Below are 18432 nucleotides of genomic sequence, written 5' to 3' on the forward strand. Positions count from 1 at the left end.
CCGTCTCCAGGCTCGGGCTCAGCCCTGACGTGGCCCACTTTGAGACTGCCTGCCCCCTGTACCCTGGCCTAGAATAAGTTCCACACGGAGAGCTCTAAGCCCAGAACAGGTTCTTCCAGCTGGTTTGGCTGGAGCTGGTTTGTAATCTTACCTGAACTCCTGCAGGGCCCCTGCTCTCTGCTCAGTTCAGCCTCCTGAAAACTTGTGGCCACCTGAACCTTTCCTTAGGAAGGAGAGAGAAAAAAGAAAGAAAGGAAAAAAGAAAGAACGAGGAAGGAAGGGAGGGAGGGAGGCAGGAAGGGAAATATCCAATAAAAGGTGTTGGTGCACGCTTGTAATCCCAGCATTTAGGAGGCTGCAACAGAAGGATCACGGTTTGAGGCCAGCCTCAGCTACTTAGTGAGGCCCTTTGAAAGTCAGTGAGATCCTGTTTCAAAATAAAGAATCAAAAATAGGGCTGGAGGTGTAGCTTGGAGGTAGGATGCCCCTGGGTTCCATCCCCAGTACTTCAATAAAAGAAACGAGAAACAGCCAATAAAACTTGAAAGCCTGGAGAGAACCGTCGCACGCCTCTTGGGCGTTCGCAGCCGCCCGGCAGGCCCACGCACCCTTTCCCCTGGAGGCTCCCGACCCTGCGGCTGGCAGACAGTGTTCCAGACAGGGAGCCCAGGAAAGGGCGTCCAGCCCAGGGGCAGCAGCACCAAGACTGGAGACCCCTAATACCACTCCCCTCACCCCCTCTGGGTCCAAGAAAGAGCACAGCCTGCCAGGCGTGGTGGCGCACGCTTGTAATCCCCGCGCTTGGGAGGCGGAGACAGGAGGATAGCGCAGGTTCGAAGCCAGCCGCGCGCGCTGGCTTAGGAGACCCTGTTTCCAAATAAAAATGTAAAAATAGGTCTGGGAGTGTAGCCCGGAGGTAGAAGGGCTTCCAGGAACCCCAGTACCACAAAAAAAAAAAAAGAAAAATAAAAAGAAAGAGCACAGCCTTTCCTTACAGATTCTAGCACTTTCCAGAAGATTCCTGTTAGGTCTCCAACCTTACCCTTCCTGCCCACATTTGGCAGATACCCTCAAGGAGCTGTTGAACTGAGCCGCTTCCAAGCAGTGACTCCTGGCCCAGGGATGTGGTCCCATTGGCTGTCAGTGCATGTCAGTCCCGTGTATATCCCCGGCCTAATGAGTCCCAGAGCCCGGGGTCTGGGGCCTGTGGCCAGCACCCCACTGGGCAGCTGGGTGCAGCATTTCAGGACAAGCCCCCACACCCCTAGAAAATGCCCCAGAACCTAAGCTGGGCAGGCAGCCCTGGGATTCTGCTAGCCAGAGCCATCTGCCCAGTACCCACTGCGCTCCAAAGGCTGGAGGACGTTCCCTGTGGCCGCAGGCCGCGCTCATTCAGCCCGACCCCACCTCCCATCACGTGCCCGGTCCCTGGGCACCCAATATGTGTTTGGTGAGTGAATAAGTGAGATGTACAATACTCCCCAAGATATGATCGTAGCCCTCCAGGGCCACTGCTATTGTACCCCCGGTAGAACCTGTCGGAAGTTCTCTAGGCCTCGGCTGGGACTGGAAGTTACTCAGCTAATTTTTTTTTTTTTTTTTTTTTTTTTTTTTTTTTTTTGTGGATGGAACCCAGGGGCATTCTACCTCCCAGCTACACCCCCAGCCCTATTTTTTATTTTATTCTGAACAGGGTCTCTGAGTTGTAAAGGGCCTCACTAAGTAACTGAGGCTGGCTGCAAACCGCAATCCTCCTGTCTCAGCCTCCCAAATGCTGGGATTACAAGCCTGTGCCACCACGCCTGGCTTCTCAGTTAATATTTTTAAAGTAAATGAAGTATAGAAGTCTACCAAATACTATTCATATGTTAAATGTGTCCATTTTAAACATGTCCATATAATTTGATCACCAATTTTCCAGTGTCAATGTGGCCAAGGCCTTTTTAAAAAAAAAAAAAAAAGATAAAGTTCAAGCCGGGCATGGTGGCACACGCTTGTAATCCCAGCATTCGGGAGGCTGAGACAGGAGGATCGCGGCTCACGGCCGGCCTCAGCTACTTAGTGAGGCCCTCTGCAACTTAGTGAAACCCTGTTTCAAAATAAAAAATAAAAAAACAGGGCAGGAGGTGTAGCTCGGAGGTTGAATGCCCCTGGGTTCCATCCCCAGACCTGCTAAATAAATAAATTAATTAAATAAGATAAAGTCCAGCTGGGCATGTTGGCGCACCTATAATCGGAGTACTTGGGAGGCTAAACCGGAAGGGTCGCAGGTTCGCAGCCAGCCTCAGCACCTCGTGAGGCCCTGAACAGCTTAGTGGGGCCCTGTTTCAAAATAAAAAAATAAAGCTGGGCTTGGTGACGCACACTTGTAACCCCAGTACTCGGGAGGCTGAGACAGGGCTCCCCTGCAGCGCTTCCATCTCTGCACTCCTGGCTCCACTGGACTTCCACCGGAGTCCGAGAGCAGAGGAAGTACTGTTCCCCAGAGCCTGGGGTCTGAACTTCACGTGTGAGTGTGTGTGTGTGTGTGTGTGTGTGTGTGTGTGTGTGTGTGTGTGTTATTGGGATTGAACCTCCCTAGGTCCAAGATACGCCTGCAGTCCTTTTTGAAACAGGTTCTCGCTAGGCTGATGAGAGCCTCACTAGTTGGTGAGGCTGTCCTCAAACCTATGAGCCTCCTGTCTCAGCCTCCCAAGTACGTGTGACTTTTTTTTTTCTGTAATGGGGATCGAACCCAGGGGCTTTCTACCTTACCTCTGAGCTATACCTCAGAACTACTTTTTATTCTTTGTTTTGAAACAGGGTCTCACTAAGTTGCAGAGGGCCACACTAATTAGCTGAGACTAGCTAGGAACTTGCGATCCTCCTGTTTCAGCCTCCCAGGTACTAGGATTACAAGCATGCGCCACCATGCCCAGCTTATGCGCGACTTTTTGGTATATTGTCCTGATTCCTTCTGGAAATGGCTTCATAAACCACCTTCCTCTTAACCCATTTGTCAGTTCACACTTGGCTTTGAACAAATGTCAGTAAGGCCCAGTAGCCCCATTTCCAGGCCTGGGAAACAGCAACCATAGTAACCATCATAACATCCTTATGAGGGCGGACCCCAAGTCAGACCCTCAGCTGTATTGATTTTATCTCACTGCATTCACAAACAGGCATTATGTCTCCATTATAGAGATGAGAGAGACCAGGTTTAAAGAAGGTAAGGGATTTTCCCGAGGCCCCACAGCCAACTGCATTAAAGATCCAGGTTCTTCTGATGGATTCAGTTGCAAGGAGGTCGCAGCCGGGGCCAGAGGTGAGGAGATGGCAGATCTGGAGGGCACGGAGACTGGGCTGCTGTCCTTGGGGGAGAGGGTGTGAGTAGAGCCCAGGCTGTCCACGCTGCTCAGCCCCTGCCCTGTCACCTTGCAGCAGCTCCCCACACTGACTTCTGACTGGCCCTGCAGCCAGGAAAGCAGAGGGGCGCCATCTCATCTCTGAGGTCTGTGCCACTGGACCAGAGCAGCCTCAGCCCTGAGTCCAGCACGGGGGGCGGCGGCCCTGAAAGGCACCACCTCTTTTCTTCTTTTAAACGTTGAAAAGGGAGCTGGGGGTGGCAGCGCACGCTTGTTATCCCAGCATACGGGAGGCTGACAGGAGGACTGCGCTTCACGGGCAGCCTCAGCTCCTTAGTGAGGCCCTTTGCGACTCCGTGAGACCCTGTTTCAAAATAAAGAATGAAAAAATATAGGGCTGGGGATGTCAGAGGTAGCATGCCCCTGGGTTCCACCCCCAGTACCACACACACACACACACAAAAAAAAAGAAAAGTTGAGAAGGAAACCTGGCGTGGTAGCCCATGTCTGTAATACCAATACTTGAAAGGTTGAGAGAGGATTGCAGGTTCAAGGCCAGCCTCAACCACCTAGAGAGACCTGCTTCCAAATTAAATAGGGCTGTATATTGAAAGGGACCTGGGGTCCCCAGATCCAGGTTCCCAGTGATTCATCCACCTGAGTTAAGACTACAGAGCCTTAGGCAGTCTTCACGGTAGGATCTCAGACTGTCCAGTTCCTCATAAACACTGAGGCCAGACTTACGGCATTACCCTCTCTCCTGGCCCGAGGCCCAAACGTAAAGCTAGAGTCAGGGGCACATCAGGCCAGCCCCTAAAGAGTCTCGTTACTCCATATTTAGCCTGCTCCTGGGGTGACCTCCAATTCTCCCGTTCTTAGTTATACTAAGAACTCCAGCTCTTCTATTAAAAAGGAGATATAATGTCAGGAAACTTAAGCTTTTCCATTTTCTCTTTTGCTGGCTGTACTAAGACAAGGTACTACTTGAAGGTTTTTTTTTTTTTGTATTTCAACCAGTCTTAGCTAAAATGTAAACTTCTATACAGCTGTCCAGATGGCCATAAAACTTAGACCTCTGTGAGATGTGATTAAATACAGTATGCATTGCCTTTAGTTTTAAGGCACTAGTGATGTTTACCTGTCTTAACTTTCCATGACAATCTGTAATTCAGTTATTAAGTATGGAAAATATAATGCTTTTAAAATGCTCTTAACTTCATAAGGTTTAAAGTAACAAGTCTTTTAGATGGGTTTTTAAACTACTGGGATAAAAACAATATTATAAAATGGTATTTTTTAATTTTTATTATTTATTTATTTATTTGCAGTACTGGGACTGGAACCCAGGGACATTCTACCTCCGAGTGACACCCCCAGCCCTAGTGTGTGTGTGTGTGTGTGTGTGTGTGTGTGTGTGTGTGTGTGTGGTACTAGGGATGGAACCCAGGGACTTTCTACCTCCGGGCTACACTCCCAGACCTATTTTTATTTGGAAACAGGGTCTCACTAAGTTGCTGAGAGCCTCACTAAGTAGCTGAGGCTGGCTTGGAACCTGTGCAATCCTCCTGTCTCAGCCTCCCAAGCGCGGGGATCACAAGCGTGCGCCACCACGCCCAGCTGTAAAATGGTATTTGATGAGCAAAAAACTGTACCGGAGACAACCATACAGCCAAGCAATTTATTCAGGCAGCAAGGTTGAAAGGAGAGGCAGTCAGAGAGAGAAAGAGAGAGAAGGAAGCCATGCTTGGGGTTAAATACAGTCTTAGGCTGAGTCGGTGCTTTGCCATTGGCCAACCAGACTGGATGTTGAATCTCATTGGAGGGTTGTATGGCCTTTAAACTTACTGGTTGACAGAAATGGCGTGAACTGTTTTTGCGGTTTCTCGGAAGGGGTTGGACCTTTCCAGGAAACCAAAACTGATTATGGGGGCAGGGATGAAGTGGCTAGGCTTGCCCCCAGGCAGGGGCTCCCTTAGAGACCTGACCTGACCCATCTGTCACTCCCCCCTCTTTGATATTGCATGGGAATCGGGCATTGTATCATTCTGGCTACTTCCTGCTGTCACAGGGGACAGCAGATTATAGGGGGAAGGGAGGAACAGGTGGACTCAGTTCTACAGAGAGAAGGATTCCCAAGAACCCGGTGCCGAATGTGTAGATTTTGGCTGGGGTGAAGTCTATTAGGTGCCTCGTAGCCACAGGTCCACCAGCGTGGTTGTCCAGTCTGTGTCTACAGTGGAGGGTGGGATGAGCCAGCTGTCCATGCAGAGCACGTCCAGGAAGAAGCACCATCTTTTATACAACATCTTGTTGGTAAGTACTATCCGGGAATTGAAAGGAAAATTATCACATCCAATAAAAATTCCAAGGGAAAGGAAACAAATGAAGATGTAACAAACTGACAGTAGGAGGCGCTCTGTTCTTGTCCAGTCCTCTGCGCTAGCAGAACTCAGTCCAACAAAGAAGACTAGAATCAAGGGGGTGTAAAGCCCCAGAATCCCGGGATTAAAGCACTGCTCAAAGGAAGTTAACACAGGACCCAAGGATGCTGTATCCCAATCCAGGTGAAAGAGGGAGAGAAGGAAAGGAAGAGGGATGGAGGAGGGTGGCCTAGACATTCACTGGGGGTCAGGCAGTCTGAGTGGTGTCTGCTGGTAGGATCGTCCTGGAATGAGCAGGTGCCCGTGGCTGGCAGCAGCTGATAATCCCTGAGGAGGAGCTGGTTGTACGTTTCATTAGAAATTTTGCTTATTTGGGTCTGCATAAATTTTAAAAGGCAGGGGAGAAACATGCAAAAAGAAATACTCCAACTAGCGGGCCCATGATCGGTAAGAGCAAGGTCAAGGTTGGGTTGTTGAGAGATCCCCATATGTTAGAGCTGGACCCTGAGGAAGCCTCAAGGAGTCTTTATCTTATTCGATGGAGGTTTTTGATGTTGATTTCTGCTACCTGTGACTCGGTATAATAACAACTTTTATGACGAAAAATGCAGGTTCTGCCTTTTTCAGCAGTCAGCAAATCAAGGGCCTTTCAGTTTTGGAGGGTGACTCCAGCCAGGAATGTGATCTGATGCTGAAGGGAGGCCAGAGATCGGGCAGTCTCCTCAATTGCATTCTGCATTTCAGCCCAGGAGGGACATTACAAGCAACACTCCAGCTATAACGGGGAGAAAGACAGCCCTCTTTGGTTGGGAGGGGGAAGTGAGAAAGGGGGCTTGTCAAGCTGAGTATTTTTGTTGTTTCTCAGTGAAAGACAGTAGGGGCAGTTGCGGGGCCAAGGTTGTAGGGACACAGGGCATGTGGGGAGAGTTGTCAGTGTTTTTGTAGAGAGTGCCATTGCACCAACAAAAGATGCCATCTGGAATGCATGAGTAGGGTGGTAAGAGTGTTTGGTTGTAAATATGGTTAAAGAATGCATAACAGAGGGGAAAGATATCAGTAGAGTAGAGTGGGACACCAGGAATTAAAAATGTGCTTTGTGCTCTAGCTTGTGAATCTGGTGTGCTGGCTCCTGATTTTTTAATCGTCGGTAAGGAAGGGAGAGGGACTGTGACTAGAGGGGGTTGCTCCATGTTTGCAAAAAGAAAACAATCAGTAGAAAGGCTGCAAAAGGCACTTAAAGGATGAAGGCCTTGGCTACGAAAGGAGAACCAAGTGAGGAGAATGGGGGTTGAGTTAGTGGCTGGGTGTGGTGCAGAATGGGGCTAGAAGGGTATAGGAGAGTCATGGAGGGAAGGTATACAGGAAGGGTTTGAAGGGCTCTGTAGGTGAGCAGATCCCTTAGATGATATGGTGATGCGACAGAAATATGTGCGCCAAAGGTCAACTCTTTTGACTCTCGTAGGAGCAGGTAGGCTGCCGCGAGGGCTCAAAGGCGGGTGCCCAGCCTTGGACAGTTGGTTCAAGCTGTTTAGAAAGACAGGGGCAAAGGTAGAAGCCTTGAACTGCCCCGGGACTCCTAGTACCAGGTCTGATTTTTCATGGACATAGAGCATAAGGGGTTGTTGTAGGTTGGGAAGATGCAGAGCTGAGGCTTGGATTAACACCTGTGACAAGGTTCTGAAGGACCTATGTATGTCATCCGGGGGGCCACGTTTAGGGCCCTTTGCGGCCACATATAGGAGTTTTGCTAGGAGAGGAAAATTAGGGATCCATGCACAAAGATATCCGGCCAGCCCAATAAGGAGAGAATCTCATCCTTGGTTTGGGGGCACGGAAGAGACTCAGTGAGGGCTTTGTGATCTAAAGTGATGGCCTTTGATTGATGGGAAATCTGGACTCCCAAATAGAGTACCTGGCTTTGAACCAACTGTACCTTTTGGGGAGATACCCTGTATCCCCGGGAGGCAAGGAAATTTAGGAGAGTATAACTATCTGATTGTGATAGTGGGAGAGAGGGCCTGCAGAGGAGATCATCCACATCCTGGAGGATAGAGGGTGAAAACTTTAGGTCTTGAAGGTCCTTTGTTATGGACTGACTACAGATGAATGGACTGTCTCTAAGTCCCTGAGGAAGGACAGTCCAAGGTAGCTGTTGGGACTGCTGGGTGCCTGGGTCTGTCCATATAAAGGCAAATAGGACCTGAGAGCCCAGGTCCAAGGGAATTGTAAAGAAGACGTCCTTGAGGTCAATAACAGAGGAGTGGGTGGCCACTGATGGTATGCGAGAAATAGCATAAGCATTGGAAACTAGAGGGTGAAGTGGTTTGACAGCCACATTTATGAGACAGAGGTCCTGGACCAACCAGAAGAATCCATTGGGTTTTTTTATGGCCAGTATTGGTGTGTTATATGGAGAGTGGGCAGGTCTGAGAAAGCCCTTATGGAGGAGGTCTGAAATGAGAGGCTAGAGGCCCCTCAGGCTAGTGGCCAGAAGGGAATATTGGGGCTTGTTAGGAAAGTTATAGGGGTCCCTCAAGTGGAACTGAACAGGAGAACAATGTGCTAGAGAGGGAGTCAGGGTGTCCCAGACCTCTGGGGTGACCAGATGTTTGGGAACCAGGGACAACAGTTATCCCCCCGCCCCCATGTTGTTTGTTTTTCAAGACTGTGAGGAGAATGGTTTTTGGGGAGAGAGTAGGAGTGGAGGAGCTGGGGAGCAGGACAACAGGCATGAATGAAGTTTGACCAAGATGTCGCTCCTGAGTAAGGGGATGCGGCAGTGAGGTAGCATCAGAAATTGGCGAGCAAATAAGTTGGTAAAGGCAGCAGGATAAAACGGGTGTTTTATGGGGGGGGATAAAATTTTCCATCTATCCCTTGTATGGTATATGAAGAGGGAATGGTGGGTCCCCAAAAGTCTCTAAAGACCAAGAATGTGGTGCCAGTGTCTAACAAAAACCCAATGGGACGGCCATCCACTTGAATAAACCCGGGCTCCCATGGAGCGATGTCGATGGCCGGAGTAGAAGGCCCTGGCCCTGTCAATCCTCTGCTGCCAGGCCCAGCAAGGGTGGCGGTGGCCCACCTCCCCTTCAGGAAGTGGGACAATCACCTGCCTCGTGTCTATGCTGAGAACACTTCGGGCACAGTTGTGTGGGTGGCGGGTAATAGGGGCATTCTGATGCCCAGTGTCCCTTTGCATCTGGGACATGGTCAGGACGGGAGCCTAGGGTTTGGGCATGTCCTAGCCCGGGGGCCCTCCTTGCCACATTTGAAACAGGGTCTTGGAGAGCCTCATTGCCCAGATGATAGTTCGCTCTTTTGAGTAGATGGCCTGTTTGGGGACCACCTCATGGGCCCCTAGGGTTTTGTAAAGCTTGGGCAAGCATTTGGTAGCGAGCACATTCTACCTTTTCATATTGTTGGAATTTGCGGCACTCAATATCCTCATCCCTATTATGAAAACCCTTAAACACAGCCACCATGATCTCAGTCTGAGAGGTTATACGACCCTGTTCTAGCGTTTTTAATTTTGCCCTTATGCCAGGGTAACTCTGAGAGAAAAAAATAGGTCATAAGGACTTGCCGCCCAGCTGGGGACTCTGGATCTAGGTTGGTGTAATGTTGAAGGGCCTTTGTAAGGCGATTGAGAAACTCGGAGGGAGTTTCCTCTTTTTTTTTATTATCTCATAATTTTTCAAAATTTAGTGGGTTTTGAGTGGCCTTTTTTAAACCCACCACAATGCAGGTAGAGAAATGATCCTTTAAGAGCATGTCGCCTGGGCATTGTAATCCCAGTTGGGGTCTCCTTCAGGGACAGCACTGGGGCCCGCTGGAAGATTACAATTTGTTCTGTGTATTTGATCTGTGGGTGCCCTAGCCTGCTCCCAGACTTGCCTCCTCTCCTCAGGGAGAAGGGTGTTGGGAAGGATCATGTATTGTGATGGAATGTAAGATTATAAGTTTGTAGAACCTACTGGAATTCCCGGACATAGGACGTAGGGTCCGTGGTGTATGAGCCCAAACGTTTTTTGAGTTGGGGTTTATCTGCCATAGATAAAGAATGTGTACTCGGACAATCCCTTCAGCCCTGGCGACCTTCCGGAGTGGGGCCATAACTTGGGGGGGGGGGTTGTGTCAGGTGTAAAGTGCAGGACCCGGTTGCTGGAGGGCTGAAAGGAGGAGAAGGTTGTGGAGCGAAGGGCATATCGGATTGGGGTGGCTGAGAGGCGGGGGCAGAGGAAGTAGCTGAATCACACATCTGGGAGTTCCGGTGAGGGGGCATTCATCCACAGGGTTGAAGTCAAAAGAGGGAGAGGAAAGTGGAGACTTAGACTGACAGGAAAGGAGAACAGTCTTAGGGGAGTAAGAAACACATAGAGCAGGGCTGGAGCAGAGAAAGGAAAAGGCCTGGACATAGGGAATCTCTGCCCAGTGTTCTGATGGCTCACAGAAGTTATGTAGATCCCAGAGAAGAGCGGGGTCGAGAGACCTGTATTCAGGCCGTTTGCTTTGGTTATCCGAGAGGTAGGTGGGCCAGCCCTGAGTGCAAAACCTAACAAGTCGTTTGGGTTTAAGATCTGGAGTAAAGCTGAGGTTACTTAAATTGTTGAGGAGTCATTTTAAAGGGGAGTCAGCTGGGAGAGAGGAAGAAGTTCCCATGGCTCAGGTCCCAGTGGACCGGCAGGCAGGAGTCCGTGGAAGCATCCCCTAGGACAGGACACGGCAGATCTCCACCTGAAAAGCCCAGTCATCACCAAGGTCTAATGGGCGAGTGGCCCCAGTGGGCCGGAGGACAATGGGTCACCAATGCTTGGATTTTTATGTCCCAGTTGACTGACAGAAAGAAAGGACCCAAGTCTGCCGAAGGGCTTCTCCTCACCCATGACCCAGATAGGGAAAGGGAGAAGCGGAATACGGAGTTTAACCTGCAAGTGACCGTAAACAACCAGCGTTTAACAATTTACTACCTCTGGGCTAACCCGGGGGAGGAAGGCCTTATGAAGTCCCGATAAAACCAGGATTAAAACTCCATGAGGTCCACTGCGTTCCTGAAGATCTGAGTGGGGTGCGTTCCTCCCCGTATAGGTCAGTGCTTGGGTCAGCCGGACAATCAACGGTCAGCACCCAGCAAGACACCCGACAGGTTTCAGAGCCTTTTGGGATCCAGGGAAACTCACCAAAATTGCCGATGGTGGATACAAGGCAGGCAATTAAAATAATGGGTGAAGGCTATGGCGTCCCAGTGAGTTATGCCCTCCAGCTTGGAGTGGAGTCCCACCAAAGGGTGGGGCATCCAATCCGAGTCATGGAGAGGAGAAGGAGGTGGAGGAGGAGGAGGTGGAGGAGGAGAAGGTAGAGGAGGTAGAGGAGGTGTGGTGGAGGAGGAGGAGAAGGTAAAGGAGGAGGAGGAGAAGGTAAAAAAGGTGGTGGGGTGGGAGAAGGAGGAGAAGGAGGAGGAAGAGGAAGAGGAGGAAAGGAGCCTCCTCAGCACAGAGAAAGGACCTTCTGTGCACGCCGAGAGCAATGCAGAGCATCTTCCCTGAGTTCCTCCTCCAAGAGGAAGCACGGCTGGCGTGACTGGGTGCTGGAGCCAGCCGGCAAGAGTAGGGGTTCTGAAGTGAGGCGTGAGGATGAAGAGTTTTTAACCCTAACGTGGGGGAGCCGCCAGCCTACTATCTCTACTGGTCGACCCCTGTTCGTGGGTCAATATCTCCTATGGGTCGACGACTACGCCTGGGTCAGTATTCTCTATTGCGCCGACGCTCCTGGCCAACGCAGCTTCTGGGTCCATCTCGTCTTTATTGCGCCGACGCCGACCCCGTGTTTGTTTTTCCAGAGGTATTTATACACAGCTACAGGTCAATCAACATTCTCGTGCTACCACCACCGGAATACAATACAGACCAACACAAAACACACATTACAGATAGGCCAATCAGTACCCTCGTGTCATCACCACCGGATCCTCTCTCAGACCTCTTTGAACTTTCCATCACCCCAAACCTTGTTGACTCTGGGCGAAGGACAGTCAGCCGAGTCAGAGACACCAATCTAGGGGAAGGCCTTAATGGCTCCCAACAACTGGGTCACTCCTCCTCCCCTCTCTTTTAGCCCACTTCTCCACTGAAGCTCCTCATGCGAGGCTCGAGTTAGGCAACAGGAGCCCAGATGAGCGCCCGTCACGGTGACCCAGGGCTCAAGGGAAATGCCTGACGACGGGCTCCGACCGGGAAGTCCATGGGCAAAATGTCACAAGAAAATGCCCCGAGGAGAGATTTAGTCAGAAAAGCAACTTTTGGGGAGATCCCTTGGGCCCCCTCCACCCCCAGTCCTGTCATCCCCAAGTCCGAGGCCACAGCCCCAGAGATGCGGCTTCAACAAAACTGGATGCAACCCTAGTGGCTGGGTGAGGCTTCCTCCGCGCGCGCTCTCGGGAGGAGAAGCCGACCTTCTCCGGAGCTCGGCCCTGCTGCCCGGCCCAGCCACCAGGGACCAGCGCGTACGGGATGGATGAACGCCTGCGCGCTGTTTTCTTTTTGGTTGTGCTAGGGGTTGAACGTAAGCACTCCCTACCTCTGAGCTACATCCCGGCCCTTCTTTTAGATCATTTATTTTTGTTTTTTATTGTGTGTGTGGTACTGGGGATGGAACCCAGGGGCATTCTACCTCTGAGCTACAGCCCCAGCCCTAATTTTGTTTTCATTTTGAAGCAGAGTGTTGCTTGATTTATGAGAGTCTCCCTACTTGCTGAAGCTGTCCTTGAACCTGCGATCTGCCTGTCTCGGCCTCCCAGGCACTGGGATGACAGGTGTGTATCACCATGCCCGGCTCCTGATTTCTTCTTAAGGTTTGCCTATTACAAGGGCTCAGCCCCAGAGGAGGATGGCGTTCAGGCCATGCTACCCCCAAACATGCACATGGGTACTTAAGAAAACAGCAGAAGCAAGTAGCCCACACCCTCACGCAGGCCAGAAAGCCCTGCTCTGAGAGACACCTGCCTACAGCCAGAGGGAAGGAGGACCCTTGTCTCTGAAGACACAGGGACCCAGATGGGAATCTGAGCAGACAAGCCCAGCCACATTGACCCAATTTGCCATCCTTGGGCCCTACCTGTGGCCCCCAAAAGCACTTCTCCATGACTATCCACTGTTTATTTATTTAGTGGTACTGGGGTATTCTGTCTTCAAGCTACACCCCCAGCCCTTTTTATTTTTTGTTTTGAAACAGGGTCTTGATATGTCACTGACAGTCTTGCTACATTGCTGAGGCTGGCCTCGAACCTGCAATCCTCCTGTTTCAGCCTCCCAAGTACTGGGCTTGCAGGTGTGCACTACCATTCCTGGTGGCCTTTTCTCTTTCTAACCTGTCTTTGATGTAGGGGCCCTCGCCATGAACCTAGGGATAGGTGAGGAAAGATATTTATTTTCCCTACAACATCTCCTAAACCCTCGATTATTCTTTAAGTAAAGTGTTTTTTTTTTTTTTTTGAAGTATCACATACTGCAGGGGAGAACAAGTTGTCTCTTCCCACCCACAAGGTCGATGGCCGGTGCCCCCAAAACAAGAGCCAAATTAAGAAGAAAGAAGCTTGGCAAGTGTATTTAATGTAAGTTTTACAAAACACGGCGGCCTTCAGAAATGAAAGCCAAAGAAACGGGGAGCCCGTGGGCTGATACCCGGGTGTGACTCAGGGTGGACACTCCTGTCCACCCCTTCCACATTGCAGAAGAAGACACAGAGGCCCAGAGTGGTAAACTGAGTCACCTGCGGTCGGCCAGGCCGCTGCTCGGCAGCCAGAGACCGATAAGAATCCAGAGACCGTGCCGGCCTCCTGCACACTCCTCTGAGTTACTTCTGTGACATTCTGTCCTTTCGACTGCTTGCACTTCTGCCGTCCGCTCCTTCTCAAAACTAAGCTGAAGATGCACAGCTTTGCTGGGCGCGGTGGCGCACACCTCTAACTTGGGAGGCGGAAACAGGAGGATCCCAAGTTCAAGGCCAGCCCAGGCAGCTAAGCAAAACCCTGTCTCAAAACAAAAGATAAAAAGGGGTCAGGCATGGTATTGCATGACTGTAAATAATCCCAGTACTTGGGAGGCTGAGAGAGGAGGATTGCAAATTCGAGGATAGCCACAGGAATTTAGCAAGACCACACACACACACACACACACACACACACACAGAGTTTTTCTTGGCTTTGGAGATCATGTAAAACTTTTTTTTTTTTCAGTGCTAGTGATGGAACAACCCAGGGGCATTCCACCTCCAAACTATACCCCCAGCCCTATTTTTTATTCTTTATTTTGAAAGAAGTTCTCAGTTGTGGAGGGCCTCACTAAGTAGCTGAGGCTGTCTCCAAACTGTCTTCCTAAGAAGTAAAAATTTGATTAAATAAAAAAAGGGGTTTTTTGTGGTATTGGTGATTGGAGCCAGGAGTGTTCCACCTCTGAGGTACCCCAGCCCTTTGCGGGTTTTTGTTTTTTTTTTTTTTTTTTTTCAGTATTGGGGATGGAACCTAGGGTAGGCATTCTACCTACAAGCTACACACCCAGCCCTATATTTTTTATTCTTTATTTTGAAACAGGGTCTCACTGAGTTGCAAAGGGCCTCGCTAAGTAGCTGAGGCTGGATGTGAACCGTAATTTTCCTGTCTCAGCCTCCCAAATGCTGGGATGACAAGCGTGTGCCACCATGCCCGGCTCCCCCCAGCCATTTGATTTTTTTTGTTTCAAAACAGGGTCTTGCTAGGTTGTTAAGAGTCTCACTAAGTTGCTGAGACTGGCCTTGAACATGAGATCCTCCCATCTCAGCCTCCAAGTACTGGGATTACAGATGTGTATCACCAAGCCTGAGACAGGAGGATCGCAGGTTCGAGGCCAGCCCCAGCAATGTAGCGAGGCTGTCCACAACCTAGCGAGATCCTATTTGAAAACAAATTGGGGCTGGGGGCACAATTCAGAAGTGGAATGCCCCCGATTTCCATCCCTAGTATTATGATAAAGAAAAAGTGCCGGGCGTGGTGGCGCACGCTTGTAATCCCAGCATTCGGGAGGCTGAGACTGGAGGATCACGGTTTGCAGCCAGCAGCAGCTACTTAGTGAGGCCCTTTGCAACTCAGTGAGACCCTATTTCAAAATAAAGAATACAAAATAGGGCAGGGGGGTTGGCATGCTCTCTAGCCCCCGAGTTGTGCCTCTCAGGCTGAGGAGGAGCCGAGGCTCCCGGCCATACTTCTCAGCCTCCACGGTGCCAGCCCGAGGGCGCCCCACTTGACACGGCTGCTTTGGGGTCAACGAGGAACAGCACAAGCCTAGAAACTTGCAAGATGCCTGGGAAAAGACCTGCGCTTTAACATTTTCTCAGAATATTTTTTCCTGTGTGTGCGCGCGCGCGCGCGCGCGCGCGCGTGTGTGTGTGTGTGTGTGTGTGTGTGTGTGTGTGTGTGCTTCAAGAGCACTTTTCAAGCGTGGAGCTCTGTAGAGGAAGCGCTAAAAATAGAAGGGGCGGCGGGAGGGGGGCTGCAGGAACTCTCGGGCCCTGGCGGGGACTTTACCGGGGACAGTTCAAAAGCAGGTCCCTCCAGGGCCATTTCCCCCCTGAAACTTTCTCAGCCTCTATGACCATGGAAGTTCCATGCTCTCCGGCCTGGGTCCCTGCGCCCGTTCCAGCCTGACCCCGAGACTCCCCAAGACAGCCCTGGAGGAGGGGCGTCCCCACAGGCCCTGTCTATACAGGAGTCCTCAGGCAACCCACAGGGGCCACGTGCGGCCCATCTCACCCGATAGAAAGCAGCATGCTTTCCTGCGGCTTAGAGGAGGGGCCCAGGCCAGACCCCATGGAACAGGAGAGGCTGCACACAGCAGCAGGGCGTCCCGGGTTCCCGCAGCATCCTTGGTCTTTCTCACAGCGTGGGGTTTTTGTGTGGGAGTGTGAGGGGGTACTGGGGACCGAACCCAGAGCGTTCTGGGGGTATAGCCTCTCAGCTACACCCCCAGCTCTTTTTACTTTTTTATTTTGTTCTTTCTGTGTGTGTGGCACTGGGGATTGAACTCAGAGGCATTCTACCTTTGAGCCAACCCCCATTCCCAGCCCAATTTTATTTCTTATTTGGAAATAGGGTCTTGCTAACTTGCAGAGGGCTTTGCTAAGTTGTTGAGGCTGGACTCGAACCTGTGATCCCCCTGTCTCAGCCTCCCAAGTACTGGGATTACAAGTGTGTGCCACCACGCCCAGTTTACTCTTTTTTATTTTGAATCAGGGTCTCGTTGAGTGGCTGAGGCTGTCCTCCAACCTGTGACCCTCCTGTCTCAGCCTCCCAAGAACTGAGATTACAGGTCTGCACCACCACATTTGGCTACAGTGTGGGTTTCCGGGGGCAAGCTTTGGCAGGAAGGGTAGGAAAGGCCCTGGATGTTGTTGGGAAGGGACCAGATTTCTTCCTACCTCTTCCCTCAGCCCCCATTCCACACCAATCTCCTCCGTGGCTGAGCCTGCCCACCTTCCACCTCCACGGTGCCACCCTGCCCTGCGGCCACCTCAGCCCTCCTGTCTCTACCTTTGCCACCCTGGCCAGGAGGGCTCAAGGACCCCGCTGCATGTTAGAACCCATCACAGGATGGACCTTATGGCTTCTGTGCCATCTGGATTTGAGTACTTGGCTATCAAGTCCATCTCACCCCACAGCCCGCAGCAAAGGGAGACACGCTGATGTGCTTACTACAGCCCCCACCCTCCGGCGGAGCAGGGTCTGCACAGGAGAAGGTGCCCAGGGCGTACTGGGGGCTGGGGGTGTACGAGAGGAACAGCAGGAGGAGAAAGAGAGGACTGGGAGGAGTGGGGGCCAGTTGCCATGAGTGGCCTTGTTCCTCCGGTCACTCTATGAAAACTGGTTTGATAGACCATACCGCCTCCCCTTGTAGCTGATAAGTTGGGTCCCTCCCCCACGCGATCTCGCAGTGGAAGTGGAGATATCGCGAGACCCCAGTGTCTCGAGACTCCAAGCATTGTGAGACTACAGATGTGGCGAGAGAATCGGCATGCCTATAAGACATCGGTGCCTCCGATCACTGTGTGACTCAGCCGCCGAGCAGGACTGTGCGCACCTCTCAGACGTGCCGCGGTCCAGCCCTAGCAAAAGTCGAGCTTCGTGTGCCGGTGAGAGGAGAGTCGAGGTCGTGAGAGAAGACACTCACACACAAGACCAGATGGATGGCAGCTTCTCGAACCTTCTCCTGATGGAAGCTTCTCCAGCTTCTCTCTTACTTCGTTCTTACTTCTTTCTTTGACTCCTTTTCTTACTTCTCTTACTACTTTCTTTTACTTCTTTCTTACTACTACTCTTCTTTTTTACTACTTCCTTACTTATTTACTTCTTTCTTACTCTTTTTTACTCCTTTCTTACTACTTCCTTCTATTTTCAGGATTTGTTACAATCTTTATAATCATGCAAACAGGAAATTCAAGGACAGAAAAAGTTTTTTACAGGCTTCAGGGCCGGGGGCCAGACATTTAAATAATCATAGAAAGTCTGCTTTGTCTCATCACGAGGCCAGCTTGAACTTAATCTTATACGTTGGCCCAGACTAAGGTCAGTTTGAACTTAATTTTTGGCCCAAACTTTATCCATGGGAAAAAAATCTTTGCTGCCAGAGTCTCCCACAAGCCACTGCCCATCAGTTTTAGTTATAATACTTATACGTAAAATTCCAATTATACATATTGATCCAAATAATCCTAAAATAATTTTTTGAAGAAGGAGATGCTGGACATACTTCATGGGGATCTACGCCTTTGGGGGTCCCCTGACCGAGCTTTCTCAAGATGCTACAGCAGGGACCCGTGGCCGTCGGTCCCGTCCCCCACGGCCGGCTGACTCTCCAGAGGGTGCCGCGTCCAAATAAAACAGCGGTCTCCAGTTGGTGTTTCTACCTCCCTCCTAAATCCCCTAACTCGATTTTCAACCTAAAACTAGCCAATCAAATAGTTGTTTTAAAATGGAAGGATGAGCCGGGCGTGGTGGCGCACGCTTGTAATCCCCCATGCTTGGGAGGCTAAGACAGGAGGGTCGCACAGGTTTGAAGCCAGCCTCAGCTACTTAGTGAGGCTCTCAGCAACTTAGTGAGACCCTGTTTCCAAATAAAATATAAAAATAGGTCTGGGAGTATAGCGCAGAAGTAGAAAGCCTCTGGGTTCCACTCCCAGTACCACCAAAAATAAATAAATAAAATGGAAGGATCCCTGGCATGGTGGTGCCCGTCTGTGATCCCAGTACTTTGGAGGCTAAGAGAAAGGATTGAAGGTTCAAGGACAGCCTCGAGAAGTAGTGAGACTCTCATCAACCTAGGAGACCTTGTTCCAAAATAAAAAATAAATAAAATAGGGCTGGGGCTATAGCTTGGAGGTAGAAAGTTCCTGGGTTCAATCCCCAGTACTGCAAAAATAGAATAAATAATAAGATGGAAGGACACCAGCCGCCTTTCAGAGTTCCGGAGAACGAGGCTCATGCAGGCAGAGTGACAGGCCCCCGGCGCCCGCGCAGTCCGCAGGGAGATGCCAAGACCCCTGAGAGAGTCCTGAACCAGGCGAGGAGAGCTCGTGCACATGGTGGGTGCAGGGCAGGGCGCCCAGAGCTGAGGTCTGAGCCCACAGGCTGCCCTTCACTCCCACTTGTCGAACATTCTCAAAGACTCTCCGTTTGAAAATAG

The sequence above is a fragment of the Muscardinus avellanarius genome (assembly GCF_963383645.1).
Source record: "Muscardinus avellanarius genome assembly, chromosome: 2".
NCBI classification, from domain to species: Eukaryota; Metazoa; Chordata; class Mammalia; order Rodentia; family Gliridae; genus Muscardinus; species Muscardinus avellanarius.